This window comes from Stenella coeruleoalba (genome assembly GCF_951394435.1).
Source record: "Stenella coeruleoalba genome assembly, chromosome: 8".
NCBI classification, from domain to species: Eukaryota; Metazoa; Chordata; class Mammalia; order Artiodactyla; family Delphinidae; genus Stenella; species Stenella coeruleoalba.
In genome coordinates, this window is record NC_137154.1 from 32,734,841 (window position 1) to 32,750,987 (window position 16,147).

At 36.8% G+C, this 16,147-nt stretch overlaps 1 protein-coding gene and 1 long non-coding RNA gene across 4 annotated transcripts in view; one reads left to right on the forward strand and one right to left on the reverse strand.

Moving 5' to 3' along the window:
* Window positions 1-1,467, reverse strand: part of LUZP2 (leucine zipper protein 2) — a 512,515-nt gene extending 511,048 nt beyond the window's left edge. For both annotated transcript variants that reach the window (XM_079930101.1, XM_079930103.1), the window contains exon 1: window positions 1,370-1,467. The gene's annotated coding sequence lies outside the window, so the exon portion shown is untranslated. The remainder of the gene's footprint in view (window positions 1-1,369) is intronic.
* An 842-nt stretch (window positions 1,468-2,309) lies between these two features.
* The window catches only part of LOC307190731, a 409,690-nt gene continuing 395,852 nt past the window's right edge, over window positions 2,310-16,147 (forward strand). For both annotated transcript variants that reach the window (XR_013829527.1, XR_013829528.1), the window contains exons 1-2: window positions 2,310-2,445; window positions 3,192-3,332. This is a non-coding gene — a long non-coding RNA (uncharacterized lncRNA). The remainder of the gene's footprint in view (window positions 2,446-3,191; window positions 3,333-16,147) is intronic.

Below are 16,147 nucleotides of genomic sequence, written 5' to 3' on the forward strand. Positions count from 1 at the left end.
GTAGTTAGAATGTTAGAACAGAAAGTAAATAGTAATGGAATTCAGTCAATGTGGTGTCATCCAAAAAGAGAGGATTTTAGTGACTAATAATGCACAACAGACTTTTTTTCTATTATCTATTATTTCAGAAAAAAACTCCTTTTAATCAATTCATTTAGAAATTGTCCCAATTATTGTCTTCACATTCTATGTATGTGCAATATGTGATAAAATAAAATTATTCTAAAATTTGGAAGAAATAAAATTACTGACCTAAGTTACACAAAGCTAAGTATAATATTTTCAAATTTGGATAGCATCTTTAAAATTGTCTACCTGGAGCCCAGCCCTCCCACAGATATTTATGCCCCTTCATTTTAATTTCAAATTCCCTAGTATTGTTATTCTTGCTGATAAATCTTGGTCAGAATTATTCTTCAAAATACCTGTGAGGTATATAATGATATTATTTTACAACTGGGCCTGAGAAGGAGGAGATGCTATCTTTAGAATCAGAATTAACATTTACTGTTGTGAATTTCAGGCTACAAAGTTGATCATGAACAAAGTGACAATAAAGAAGTAAATATTTTGATATGCCTTATTTGGCTTAGGTAGAAAAATATTGTTCATAAAATACTTTTTCTGGATGGCAAATATAGTATGAGAGTGGCTGTGGCCAACTTACATTTGCGTGTTATATAACACATACACGCGGAGGAATCTTTCAAACAGAGTGTTGGGTAATGTTAAATAAAGCAAGACAGAAAAATATATACACTATAGAACCATTTCTATGGAGATTTTAAGACATGCCAAATTCAACGATATTGTTTTTATGGACATATATGTGTGATAAATCTATTTCAAATAGGCAAAGGAAGGATAAAACATAAAAAACCAACTTCAAGATAACGGCTACTTCTTGAATGGGGGAGAGAAGACGATGAGATTGAACTGGGGAGCATACTGGAAGACTATTTCTTAAGGTAGACAAGTTCAGGTTCAAGATGGTGATGGAAGAGGTCCTGACCTCACCTCCTCCCAAGAACACTCCAAATCTACAGTTACATAAGGAACAAAACTTTCTCTGAAAAAAAAAAAAAAAAGCTAAAAACTGGCTCAGCAAGACCTATGCAAGAGCAGGCCCACATGGAAGCAGGTGAGAGAGGTTGGGACACAATCCTGCCAGAAACCCCACTCCTGGCACAGCTACCCACTGGCCCCATAGTCGGGAGGGGACTCAAAACCGGAGCTTCTCCCTGAGGAGCGAAGGGTTTGAACCCCACTTCCAGCACAGCCAACTTCTAAGACCCACACCGGAGAAACAGGCCCCCAAAACATTTAGCTTTGAAAACCACGCAAACTTGTGCCCACGAGACCCACATACCTGCAGCATTCTGAGAAGATTCTGACAGGGCTCCCTTGCAGGGACTCACCCGGCCCGGCCCGGTGTGGAAGTGGCAGATCAAGGTGCACAGAGACTTTGTGTGGGAGAAGCTCCTTCACTTGCCGAGGAGTGTGGGCCTGAAGTCAGGCGTCTGATTTGACATCCACCTGGGGGCCCGCTGGGATGCTCTCAGCGGACAGAGAATGGAGGGCGCTATCTTTGTGTGCTCCAGGGCGCCAGGATCTCCTCAGGGAAGATTTTACGCAAGTATGCTGCCCAGTTTTACGTCTGGTGCCCCGTTTTTCTGTGACTGCCACCAGGAGACAACTCTACATCGCCTGGCACAGGTGGCAGTCCTGCAGGACTGTATATATTGGCATACTCTAAAGGCTGGTGCCTGGGACTTCCCTGTGGTCCAGTGGTTAAGACTCCCGGCTTCCAACGCAGGCGGCGGCGCAGGTTCGTTCCGTGGGGGGAACTAAGATCCCACGCGCTGCGCTGCGTGACCGGAAAAAAAAAAAAAAAAAAACTGCTTCCTGAGGGTCTGGCTTCCAATTGGCCTGAATCAAGTTGCTGACTGAAATCTTCCCCTTTGCGACACTGCTAGGTCTTCGTACGCCCTCAGCTACTGGGAGGCACTAAAAATTAAATAGGCTGGGCTTCCCTGGTGGCGCAGTGGTTTAGAGTCCGCCTGCCTGCTGATGCAGAGGACACGGGTTTGTGCCCCATCCCGGGAAGATCCCACATGCCGCGGAGTGGCTGGGCCCGTGAGCCATGGCCGCTGAGCCTGCGCGTCCGGAGCCTGTGCTCCGCAACGGGAGAGGCCACAGCAGTGGGAGGCCCGCGTACCGCAAAAAAAAAAAAAAAAAAAAAAAAAAAAAAAAATTAAATAGGCTGCTTGGACAATCACAAAGTTATGACGGACAACCATGAGGCAAGGTTGAAAGATAAGATTTATCTCCTATACGAGGCCACTCCAAGACTGGGAGAGGTGGCAGTCTTACCAAATGCATCGAAACCAACACAGAGAGTCAAGCAAAATGAAGAAACGAATGTGTTCCAAACGAAAAAACAAGGTAAGGCCTCAGAAAAAATCCTTAAAGTTAGTGTACTCACAAGTGTTTATATTACTATTATATACACCAATTATGTGTAACTTGTTTTATATATTTAAGTTACTTTACATATCTAAGTGATATATGTGTAATTAACTTTATATATTTACCATATTACTTTATATAATTCAAATATTGCTTAATTAAATGTAACAAGCTAATACATAAAATTAAAACAGGTTAGAAGATAATTTAATGATATACACTTTTGTTTAGGAAGTTTCCAACCTTGGGACTTAAAAATATAAATCTGATTTAATGCTTTTCTTTAACAATATTACCAACATTTTTTTTGTCGTAAGAGAAGTTTAATTCCTAAATGTAGGAGACTTTTTTCTGTGTAATGACCTAAGACTATATGAGAACGCACAATAATGTACCTTATTTAAGAAAACATATGCTTTATTTTTACAGTCCTCAAAACAATTATTTTCACAATTTTTCTAAATCGGATCTATGATTTTATGGTTAAAATTAATGAAGAGAAAGTAAGTCCCCTCTCTGACAATAGTTTAACCTAAAGTTCTCTGAATAATTCAGTCACTACATCTCTAAACAGAGAAGCTTGGTCTAATAGATGTCAGCCATCTCTAAAGTTCTGTGGGCTAAGCTGAAAGCCCTCAAGTTTGATATTTAGCCTCTCACTGTCTCTCCTTTCTTATATGGTGTTCTAAGAAACATTTATCAAAATTTGTTTTGCTTTCCAGAATGAAGCCAAAGGTATGGAAAGCACATTCGTCACTGGATAGCTTCAGAGGACACAGTGTTCTCCAACTACATCTCATATGGAGGCAGATGTCTTCTTTAAGCTGGAGAAATGAGATAGTCAGAGAACGACAAGAACAAAGGTCAGACTCACAATTCATGTCTGTGTTTGCTTTCTTCACCTTTCTAGTCTGGTATTTTCAACAGCCTCTAAGCCTATTATTCCTGTACAAACCAGTGTATTTCAAGTGTACTTTGCTTTTGGATAACATGAGACACCTTTAAGTGAGAGCAAGAATCTGTAGGAATCTCTAACAATGATAATTTCATAATGTAGAATTGTATGCTCTATTGCACATGGAGGGTATGTGTGTCTGTGTCTGTGTGTATCTGTGTATGTGTATGTCACCAGCCATGATGGCGGTGGGGAATAGAAACAATTTTACTTCACATCACATTAGCAATTTATATACCAAAGAAAGGATATAAATGATGCAAAATATAATGGGCAGTCTCATTAGCTAATCTCCTGTGAGCTGTTCTGTGTTATCCTAAGTTTCAAATCTGATACAAGTAAGGAAACAGTCCTTACTAGGAGCATTCTATTCTCAGGTGCTGCTTGGCACTTTCACATGTGTGATCACATTTAATCTTTACAACAACTCCAACAACCAGTTGATTATATTACCAGGAAAAATAGATTAGGACTCTGCAGCTTAAGTAACTTTCTCAAGGTCACAACTGATGGTGACAAAGCAGACTCCTGAACTCAGGTCTAAGTCAAAAGTACCTGCTTTCCCACTGACTCGGGAACATCCAATAACTTTAATCCTCTGAGTAAGATTCTTTCCACATTTTTATTTAGTACCTATGTGGTATTTGAATGTTTGAACTTTAATGTAAATCCATAATTAGTAGAATAACTTCCATTGAAGCTATAAAATCATCGCAGTTTATATTTCTTTTATCCTTAATGTGCATGCATTGTGTTCCCAACGAGTTGTTATTACTGATTTGAAAACGTTTGTTAGTATTTCTATTTGTGCTGGAAAATTATCCGTGACAAGAAGACATATTCTTGGAGGTACAGAGCTCACTTTCATCAACCTGTCAGACAGGGATTAATTCATCCAGCCTTAATACATGTAATAACCCTGACCTTGACAATGAAATTAGTAGTGTAAAGAAGATCTAATTGTTTTTTATACAGGCATTTTGTTTCCTTGTTTCCTTCTTCAGACTGTTAGCCCCTTGAGAACAGAGACTATGTCTTTTTTCCTTTTGTCTCCTTTTGTGTTGGCATATCTCATGGCATGTATTAGATATTTAAAATTTAAATTATTCAATTAATACTGCTTGAGATGTTTCTGTGCATTAATTTGATTGAAGGAAAGTGATATTACTGTATATAATGATAAAAATTGATGTTATAAACTTTAATATTATATATAGTATATATCAATATATAATTAATATATTAAGGTTTACTAGCAAAAGAAAGTATTAGGTGATAATTTAATATGTCTCAGTTTATGTTTTCTCAGTGTTCTGTGTAGCATTTTTCAACTCTCACTTCCCTGATTTGATGAGTAATTTGGATAGACCGTGGTACCCCAGGTACCCAGTTTTTGGTAGAGCGCCAATCTAGATGTCATGGTAGAGATATTTGTTTAGATATGGTTAACACTTAAATCAATAGACTCTGAGTACTTTTGAGGAAAGTAGATTACTCTCCATAATGTGGGCCTCATCTAGTCAGTTAAAATTTTTTAGAATAAAAGATGAAGATCTCTGAAGAGGAAGAAATTCTGCCTTTAGACTCAAGTTAAAACATCATCTCTTCCTGGGTCTCTAGCCTGCGAGCCTGCCCTGCAGATTGCAGATTTGCCAGCCACTACAATCCTGTGAGCCAACGCCTTAAATAAATACATCTATATCTGTATCTGTGTCTATATCTATTCTATATCTATATATTTAGACACACAGACACACACATCCTATTTATTCTGTTTTTTTCTCTAGATAATCCTGACTTCTATACCTGCTATGGAGACAGTATTTTATCACCCTTAATCCTAGTCCTTTCTTTGACCTTCATTTAGGACAGAAGCAGTACTCTTTCTTTGTAGTCCTCTCCCTTTCTCCTTTCTTATGCCTAGCATCCTGAGAAGAAAACATCTATCTGTTATTGTTCCAAAGTCTAACAAGTATTATGGGACATGCTGGTTTCTCTAAAGCAACCTACTAGAAATAAGGTAGACCTAGAATTTAAAGACCAGCTCGATCCCTCACTAGCTGCATAGCCCTGAGTAAATTAAGCCGGTTCAGTTATTTTTGAGACAGGGTTTCTATAACCATTAAAAATAATACACGAGAGGTAAGGTCCTTAGCATGAGGTTAAAAAGAAATGATTGATATTAGCTATTTCCTCCAGTCAGTAAAATAAAATGTTAGTGAAAGATTTTCGGATATTTTATTACTACTGCTATAGTTATACTGCCTACAATTGATTGTGACTGACATTGCTGGGTCATTTTACATTGACAGTTTTTAAATCCCCTTATTAAAGATAAAATAAGGTTGATGAGTTGAGTTCAAGATATTTTTCTGGAGCAGATTATATGATGAAAGAGTAAAAAGATCATGAAGAAGATTCTAGTGTGTAGGAATTGTTTCGTAATGGAAACCTACTCCTTTAACACAGATACTTAGTTACAAACTATGTTATACAGCCAAGGATATTGATTGAGGACTTTTTGTGCTGTAACAAATTCTGTTTTAAATGTCTCTTCTAAAGCCTTCTATCTTAGCACATATCCCAGCAAGTAGGCAGCACTTTCTGTGGTGCAGTCAGAATAGTTTTCAGCTGAACCTCTCTTTTTTCTTTAACGTTTATCGCCGCGGGCCCTGTCTCCACAGTCTCTTCAGAGCAGAGTGACTCAGACAAAGCAATGTTTACATCTACCTTTGGCTCATCTGTCTTTACATGCAGTTTTAACTCCTTCACCTGTCGTAATCCAAAATCCTGCAGACAAATTCACCAGTGTGATTCATCTCCTTCATGTGGATGTCTCAGCTCCACTGCTACTGCAGTCATCCCTGCCTTACATCATGTTCAAATATGATGAAAGGAAACAGAAGCAAAGACATTTATCACAGATACTAAAGGGTTCCACCTTCATGACTGAATGGTACAGTTTATGCATTAGTCACGATAAATATAACCTGTTTACTGAAATCTGAATTATGGTCCTAAACTTCTGATTTTAAAGCTGAGACTTTTGCGAGAAGTTGCTTCTCTATACCTTGCTAAGAGGCATGGTATCACACCCACCATTGACTACATATCGAAAAGATATTTAACACTTTCTTTCTTGCTAAATAAATACAGATTTTGTTTGGCTGCTAATGTTTCTGTCACAGGGTGTCTACCATTCATTATATGGAGGCGATGGTTTCCACAGTGAGATGAAGGGGGATCTTTTTAGAATATTCTGGGAAAAATATCCCTTCTTGGTAAAAATGGAAAGCCACACAGAGAGAAACCCATTTAATCCCTGCTCCCTTCTTTCCTGTTTGGGATGCTGTCCTGTGAGAATGTAATACCTGGAGATACAGCTGAAATATTGGGACCATGAAGAAATATATTGACAATCTTCTTTACACATTGTGGAAAAATGTGATGCCTCTGAGTTATTCACATTATTGCTAAGTGATTGTACCAAGACTAAATCTTATGTAGATTTCTCATTGAGTGACACAGAATCTATTTTGTTAGATCTGTTTTAGTTGGAGATGGTGTTTCTTGCAGATGAAAACTTTCCATTGATAAGTATGGGATTTGGTTCCGTCCTTGCACCTTGGAGAGGTGTGAGACCTTGGCTGAAGAATTGATGCCAGGAAGTAGCTTAGGGAGGCAGAGCCGAGTCAGGAGGAGGAAGAAATCTGAGGTCCAAAGAAAAAAAAAAAATGCCTGTGGCTAAGTGTTATTCTATTTTTTTATTTCTTTTTTAACTAATTAATTTATTATTTTTGGCTGTGTTGGGTCTTCGTTGCTGCGCGCAGGCTTTCTCTAGTTGCAGCGAGCAGGGGCTACTCTTCTCATTGCGATGGCTTCTCTTGTTGCAGAGCATGGGCTCTAGGTACACAAGCTTCAGTAGTTTTAGCTCACAGGCTCAGTAGTTGTGGCTCGTGGGCTCTAGAGCGCAGGCTCAATAGTTGTGGCGCACAGGCTTAGTTGCTCCACGGCATGTGGGATCTTCCCGGGCCAGGGCTTGAACCTGTGTCCCCTGCATTGGCAGGCGGATTCCTAACCACTGCGCCACCAGGGAAGCCCTAAGTGTTATTTCAAATCACAGAAATCTCATAGTTTTAAGCAAAGGGAAAACAATGTTTTACATATAGTCCAGTAGGTACATTTGAGTCTTGGTATAAGAGGCAAACCAAACCATCCAGAAAGAGGAACAGATACCAGAGCAAGATCAAGTAAGGATGTTAAATAAATCCAGTGAAAAAGCTAGGATGACCAAGACTGGTAGTAATTGGATTTCTTTCTACCAACAAAGGAGTTAGTGACTCTACCTTGATTAAGAGAGATGTGTGTATTCTTGTTTCTAAAATCCCAATACCCTTTCAATTCCTCTTTGACTCATTACACACATGCTGTTGAGTAAAGGAGAGGGCTCATAGGCATCAGAGAGTTTCAAATATATAATTCCCTGGTGTGTTTTTAAAGATCATCAGAAATGTCAGCCTTCTTGTTCAGCAAATGAGATGCCAAGAATATACGTAGGACATTTCCTTATACTGTGCTTTATAGAGTCAAGTCAAAAAGCCTTTCCTGAGAGTCTTCTATGAACTTGGCCCTGGGACTGTTACATCTTTCAGAAGAGTAACAATACCATATTGTATAAGGATTTTTATATAATCCACACAAACTTAAAGTAAAGGACACTCTTTCCCTTAAGCTAGCTTATTCCTTTAAAAGTGATCTTGCACATTCAGAGTCTGTAGTTATTTCTCTAACGTAAGAGTAAATAAACATCCATTGCTTTTCCTCCAGAGTGTAGTCATCAATAAGATTTGACTGGGCTTTCTAAAGTATAGAAATCTTCACTTAGAAATGAAGTATTATTTATCTCTGTGTCATTTGTCAAGGCCTCTTGGAAAATATGCTGCTACATCAATTTGGGTTATTAGTTCAAGCAACAGAAAACAACTGTAGCTAATATAAACAGAAAATTTATTCACAGGTTATCAGGCAGCTCTTAGACTCTCTAGGAGATACATAGAACCAAAGATACAGCAGAGGAACAATGCTATAAATTATGGTGCAGTGCTGCCCTGGCACAGGCATTACTATTGTTGCCCCTGGGAAAGGACACCAGAGCTTGTTCCATGGATATTGGACAATGGCACTGCCTTTGGAATGATCACCCCTGATGGTTCTGCAACCTGGTTTACCTGAGGCTGCTAATGCCAGCCTCAGCAGAAGAGATCCTGGACAATCCTCAATCCTTTGTGTCAATAGCATATTACTCAAATTTGGGGGTGAATGCCTGTGATTGGTAGACACAGTGTTGTGACAGTTAGCCTTACTGCTGGAGTGGTCAGGAGAGTAAATATCTAATATTTTGTATTTTGATAGAGGGCTTTGTTTCATAATGAGGAGAGTTCCTAAATGTTGCAAAGGAATTCAAATTCTCAATTGCCAAAAGAAGGGCAACTATCCACATACCAGCTAATTATCTTTTCCCTTTTACTACTGATTGTTTGCTTCAGTTATAATTTTCTGTCTTTTGTGAGAAAAATAACATATGGATACAATACAACTGACACATTATTAATGAGGAAGTATATTCAGAGGGTGCTTAACTTGTCAGGTAAGTGGTTCAATCTTGATTCCAAACTATGGAAGACTTCAAAACTCAAGCTATTTCCCTGATTGCCTTCTGTGGCCAAGGACACACATTTAAGAGTTTTGGTTGTGATTATTAGTAAAGTTTAAATAGAGTATACAGTAAACAGGCAATGAATCTATGTCCTGATTTTGTTGACCTCACCCTGGACCTAGATGAGACAAGTGGGTATTGATCTTATGTCTATTCTCTGGGTGATTTCACAGAACCTTCCAGCAGAACTCAAGTCAGAACTTCACATGAAACTGACAGTAATGGTTTGAGTCAAATGAATAAACTATTATTATAGGATAACTTGTGTTTCTCCAAACCTGGAACTAAAGCAGCAATGACATTCATAAAGAGTACCCTGGTAGTAAGATATGGAAATCTGTGAGGCTAATGAATGTCAGTGAGAGGTAGAGAAGGTTATGTGGCACATAGGAAGACCATATTTGGCAGCCTGTAAATCCAGAGATTTACTAAACCAGCCAAGTTATAAGAGAGGCTTCCTTACAAGTGTTTCTGGTTACAGCATAGCACTCCTCTCTTTCTGCTGATATAAGAAAAATACACTCTCCTCTTCCCTTTAGATTTTATATTAACTCTATACGGACTTGGCTACATAAGTTGCAGGGCTTAGTGCAAAATAAAAATGTAAGGCTCATTGTTCACAAAGCAGCAAAAAGATGTTGTTAATGATACTAAAATATGAAATGTCTTCCTTTCTTCAATGCACGCTGTCTTTCTCTACCTGTCATAGTGGTTTTTAATTTTTATTTAATAATATTCTAAGTAAAGAAAAACCAAAACTTTAAATTATTAGCATGAATTTTACCATTAACCTTTATTTTGTATAATGTTAATTTTAAATGCTTTATATTTGTTCAAATTTTTAAATGCTTTAGATACAATTTTACATGTTTTAATGTTAAACTATTAAGGGTTTTAAATAAGAACCCTTTTTTAATGTTTTAAAAATTATTTTTAAAAGTTCTAAATAATACTTCACTCTTGTGCAGAATCACTGAAATTACACAACTTATGTTTCAGAGCTCCCGCATGCATATGTGTTTTATTCTTACTATAGCAGTGGAAATGCACAAACTTTACTCGGTTCTTATTTCACCTCTTGATGCATGTCCTGCTGATAGTCTCTACCTTCAGCTTACTGAGGAGTAAAGGACTGAAAAGAAAATGAACTACAGGTTGCCCTATTTTCCCCTTTTGTTTCTTTCTGTTATCTTTTCCAGATCACTGATTGACTAGTACAGGAAAACTAGATGAATAAGAAAGAATGTGACCAGGTTACTTGGTTATTCATGTTTCTTAGAACACCATTGCCTTCTTTCTGGATCTGAAGCAAGTCTCCCCACCCCTGACTTAGGTAGTAGACATAACATGCTGACCTTGTGCTAACTTTGATTATCTCCAAACTCATGGATCTCCCATAATCCTGTGCTCATAGAGCATCATGAGTGATATACACAAAAGGTGGAAGCAAGGAAGCAAGACCAGGGTCACACATATTGTGCCTATCTTCTCTGTCCTCATGCATGTTCCATTGTTCCATCAGACTATAGACAGAAAAAGACAAGTTCAAAGATAAATGTATTAAGAATTTAAAGGTGGCCTGTAAAGCTACCCTGATTCCTCTGTAAGAGACTCCCAAGGCAGCTTATTTTGTGTTTATGTTGTTGTACTGAAATATTAGTCATTGTTCTCCCTCTCTCTCTCCCTTACCCCTCCCTCGTTCTCTCCTTCCTAACCCTTTCATTCTTTTCCTGGTACATCACCATACCGGCCTAACTTCTTAGGTGGAGAAAATGGGGAAAGTGAAAGTAGGAAGAACCAGAAGATAATTAGAAGTCTTGAGTACTCTGAAATCACACTCTTCCCTCACATCAACTCCAGTTTTGGCCAAATCTTGTATGCATACACAACTAAAATCATTTTTTATTTGTGAATATCTCTGTCGTGTCCCTTAATAAGAAACCCTCAGAGAACTCCACCAGCTGGAATTCCATATATGCTCTGACATGCTGCAAATCTGTAAAAGACAAGGAATTCTGTTCACTCTGGTCTGCCCCCTCCCCCAGACCCCCAGCCACAGTAACAATTGTATGTGTGCTGCATGTGTACAGTTTACATAGCTGGTTGTTGTCAAATTTCATCCTTCTGACAGATACTTACTGTAAAATTTCCATTCCTGTAAATGAAAAGTTCTTCTGAAAACATAGCCGTATTCAGACGAGAAGATAACTTTGAATTTACAGATCTATAAAGCATATGAACTTTGGCATTTTGAAAAGACAGAAATACCATGCTTCATATGATGTGTGTTCCTGCAAAGTTCTATACAAATCAAAGTGTTATAAATCAGATTTTAAGTGAGTTCAAGGAATGTAATATTTAAATAAATCTTCTAGTGAATTCATTTGTAAAAGGGTAATCATTCTCTAATATGTTTTCTTTGGGCATTTATAATTTTTTATTTATGGAGATTTTCCTGTACATATTTTTAGATAAGCAAATCATTTAATTCATACCATGTATATATTTTACTCTATTTTGAGTATCTATAATAAAGCTATGAAGGTGCAATTTGTTGAGCTCTTTACAGGTGCCAGACAAAACATTTTGCATAGATTTTTTATTAAATACTTATAACAACCTATGTGGTGGATATTGTTATCCCATTTTAGATATGAAAAAAACAAGACTTAGATGGTTTAAATGATCTACCCAAAGGCAGGAAAATTTTAATGCCAAGCCTAAAGTCTCATGCTGTATTATATAGATTTATTATTGTAGTTCTGTAAATAGGTCTAATGCATTTTGCCTCTGCTTATGTATAGTGAATGAGTTATCCCAATAGAGAACTGAGCACCATTCATAAGCATTTTCAACAACGCACAGTGGGATTGTGATATTACTAAATGAGACAGAAATAAAATGTACATTGTAAAGGAAGATGCTTATACAGTACTTACAAACTTTTCTCCTGGTTGATATCACAGATTTTAAAAATGTGCAGATAAACTCTGGGCATCTATTTCAGAGAACCATTGTGCATTTCTAAAACTGTGTATGTGTTTGGAAGTGGATATTTAAAACCACACAGAAGGCTTCAGTTTGACTGCAGAGCTTAGAGCTGCCTGATTATAAGCAGGTCCAGATGCCACCCTTTGCTCATGAATGACATTGTTTCTCAGACAACATCGTTCATTTTTTGCTATCATTTCCTAGGCAAATGTAAGCTTCTAAGTAAAGCTGTGATTTTTGTTTTTTTTTAATTTCCAATCTAACCAAATATACAGATATTTTTTCATCCTCAGTCCTGCAATTAAAATTTCAAGATTCAATTTTGAAACTTTACACATCACATTTATTTATTTGTATCAAGAAAGAGACATTCCTTTTTAAAAAATAATACAGAAGCAGATTTTGTATTTTATTAACATGCTATAATATTTTAAGTTGGAATTTATGGATATTTTGCTGAGATTCATTTTTATATTACCATTTATAAATACTTGAGTACTAGTCTATGCTTATTAATATTGCTTTGAGGTTTGTTGGTTCCTAGAAGTGAGGAATAGACACCTTTCACATCAAAACACTGTAAGATTTATAATTATGAATTGTGATGGTGATGGTAGCAATAATATTGGTGGTGGTATTAGGGCACATTGTGTGTGTGTGTGTGTGTGTGTGTGTGTGTGTGTGTGTGTGTAGAAGTCAGTGTCAACATTTTCCATTCTTAAGATTTCTGTTACTCAATTGACTCCCATTAGCTGTATAATAACCTAAAAATATCTGGCCAGACATTTACACACATCTTTTATCGTATTATAGTTTCTAACTTTCCTGGTTTTGATTTTGAAATGCCACAGATTATAAGTATGGCACTGATTTATTAATGTTTTACTTTCAGAGAAAAATGAACATTACTACATTTAAAATGTCACTAGATCTTAGAAAAATTTGAATGTGGGAAAAATTCTTTAGATCAAAGAAATTCAATATGTGTTTATCTCCTCAATTATACAGTGAGCTTCTTTAGGGCAGGAATTGATTGTTTTAATTTCCTTTCATTATTTTCAGATAATGAAAAAATAGGCAAATATTACTAATCAAAGAGATGTGCTCTAGTAGTTTTTTAAAAAAGAAAAAAGTTTTGTTTTGGTGTTTGATGACTTTTAATTCTGTTTTTAAAGGATGAATATTTTTAGTTTATGTGATTGTGGTGCATGAAAATTATTGGGTGCATCTAAAGAGCTAACAATTATGTATAAACTAAGCTACAAGGATATATTGTATAACAGAGAATATAGCCAATATTTGTAGCCAATATTTTTTAATAACTATAAATGGAGTATAACCTTTAGAAATTATGAATCACTATATTGTGTACCCGTAACTTATAATATTGTATATCAACTCTACCTCAATAAAAGAAAAAAACAAGATCTATGCACAGGAGGCTCAGGCCCAACTCACTGTTGTACATCTGTGACTAAGCACAGCACTGAGAGGAAGGTTGTCCTAATTGTACACCTCAAATAACCACTGGAGCCTGGGGTGGACACCTGCATTGGTGGCACTGGCAGGTTCCAAGGCATGGGACTCAGTTCTAACCACATAAATGAGACATGTTTGCAGCAATATAAGATGATCCCTTGGGATGACTTGGCATCAGCTGTGTCAATCAGCCTTTGGCTTTGACATCAGCCAGGATTTGTGTAGCACAATGGCTTGTTCTGAAGCAACAAACTTCAGGCGGCAGGAGGAGTTTTAGAATCCTGCAGAGACAAGGGGTATATTGGAGTTCTGAATTCACACTGGTTCTTTGGCATGAATAGCACTTCTTTCTGGATGTATCTAGGGAAAGATGCATTAGGTGGAAGGCTTGACAATGGAGATGTGAGTTTGAGTGGGCTCAAATGTTGCACTTCAGAATGTTAAATAGAGGACAGTTATTCACACCTTAAACTATAAATCAGGATACCCCAGTCTTTATATATTAATGCACTGAATTCTCACAATAATATTAATAGATGTAAAGTGCTATCATTATGCTATTTTATATATGAGAAGTCTTTGAATTGGAAAAGTTAAATAGCTTGCCCAACATTATATACTAAAGTGTTAGCTTTGAACCCAGGTTCACCTGAATAAATTCTGGACTTTTGAGCGCTATGTTTTACTGTTTACAATAGTCATTGTTCTCCTTCCTGAGGGAGATGGAGGGGATGTTTTAAGCAGTTATTTCTACTGCTTTCATCACTGCTATTTTGGATGCATTGTCTTCCAAATTTTTACCTTGGCTTGCCACAAGGGGGCATGCTTAGAATTCTGAGGACAGATGGAATAAGATCAACACTCAGCGGGAGGAAATCCTTGATTTCCCCCTAGACCAGTGACTCTCAAAGTGTATCCCCCAAACCAGCAGCATTAACATTACCTGAGAACTTATTTAGAATGCAGATTATTGCATTGCTTAGCAATCTACTGTATCAAATTTCCAGGGATGGAGCCCAGTAATCTGTGAATGTGTAAACAAGTCTTCCAGGTGATTCTGATGCATGGCAAATTTTAGAAACAGTGCACTGTTGGTTTTCTTATAGTAAATATGTATTTTTATTCATGAATGTTAGTTTTTCTTTAATTTTTCTACATTTTGAGAGCCACTACTTTAGAATAGATTATCATTTTCAAATTGAGGATCATGACATATTAGTGTACACATAATCAATTTAATGAACTTGTAGAAAGAATATATAAGAGAATATCAAAGTATAATACACTTTGTAAGAGAAAAGTTCCTTTGTGAAATTCTGTTTTTACGTGGATCATTATGTAAAATGTGTGTCTTCCTGTGGGTCGTGGTTAAAAAGCTACTGAATGCTTTGAAAGCAAAATGAGATACACTCTCTCTTTTTAAAATTTATTTTATTGAAGTATAGCTGATTTACAATGTTGTGTTAATTTCTACTGTGATGATTCAGTTATACATATATATATATATATATATATATATACACATCCTTTTCCATATTCATTTCCATTATGGTTTATCAGTGGTGATTCAGTTATACATACATATATATACACATATATATATATATATATATATATATATATATATATATACATCCTTTTCCATATTCATTTCCATTATGGTTTATCACAGGATATTGAATATAGTTCCTTGTGCTATACAGTAGGACCTTGTTGTTTATCCCTTCTATATATAATAGTTTGCATCTGCTAATCACAAACTCCTAATCTATCCCCTTCCCCCCTCCTCCTTGGCAATCACAAGTCTGTTCTCTATGTCTGTGAGTCTGTTTCTGTTTCGTAGATAAGTTTGTTTGTGTCATATTTTAGATTCCACATATAAGTGATATCATATGGTATTTGTCTTTCTCTTTCTGACTTAGTTCACTTAGTATGATCATCTCTAGGTCCATCCATGTTGCTGCAGATGGCACTATCTCATTCTTTTTTATGGCTGAGTAATATTCCTTTATATATATGAACCACATCTTTATCCATTCACCTGTTTATGGACATTTAGGTTGCTTCCATGTCTTGGCTATTGTAAATAGTGCTACTATGAACATAGGGGTGTATGTATCCTTACAAATTAGAGTTTTCTCTGGATATATGCCCAGGAATGGTACTGCTGGATCATATGGCAACTCTATTTTTAGTTTTTTGAAGAACCTCCATACTGTTTTCCATAGTGGCTGCATCAATTTACATTCCCACCAACAGTGTAGGAGGGTTCCTTTTTTTCCACACTCTCTCCAACATTTGTTATTTATAGACTTTTAATGATGGCCATTCTGACCAGTGTGAGGTGGTAAAAATGAGATACCCTCTTGATCGTGTATCGCCATGGAAGTGCCTGAGCTGAGAAGGGTGAGGTGAACATAGGAGGAGTGCTCATTTTAGAAGGGTAGAATACAGAGAAGGAACTTTGTTATGGAATTCAGTACTGTAGTGAGGAGGTATGCTGCTTGAAAAACAAAACAAATAAACAGGGCTTCCCT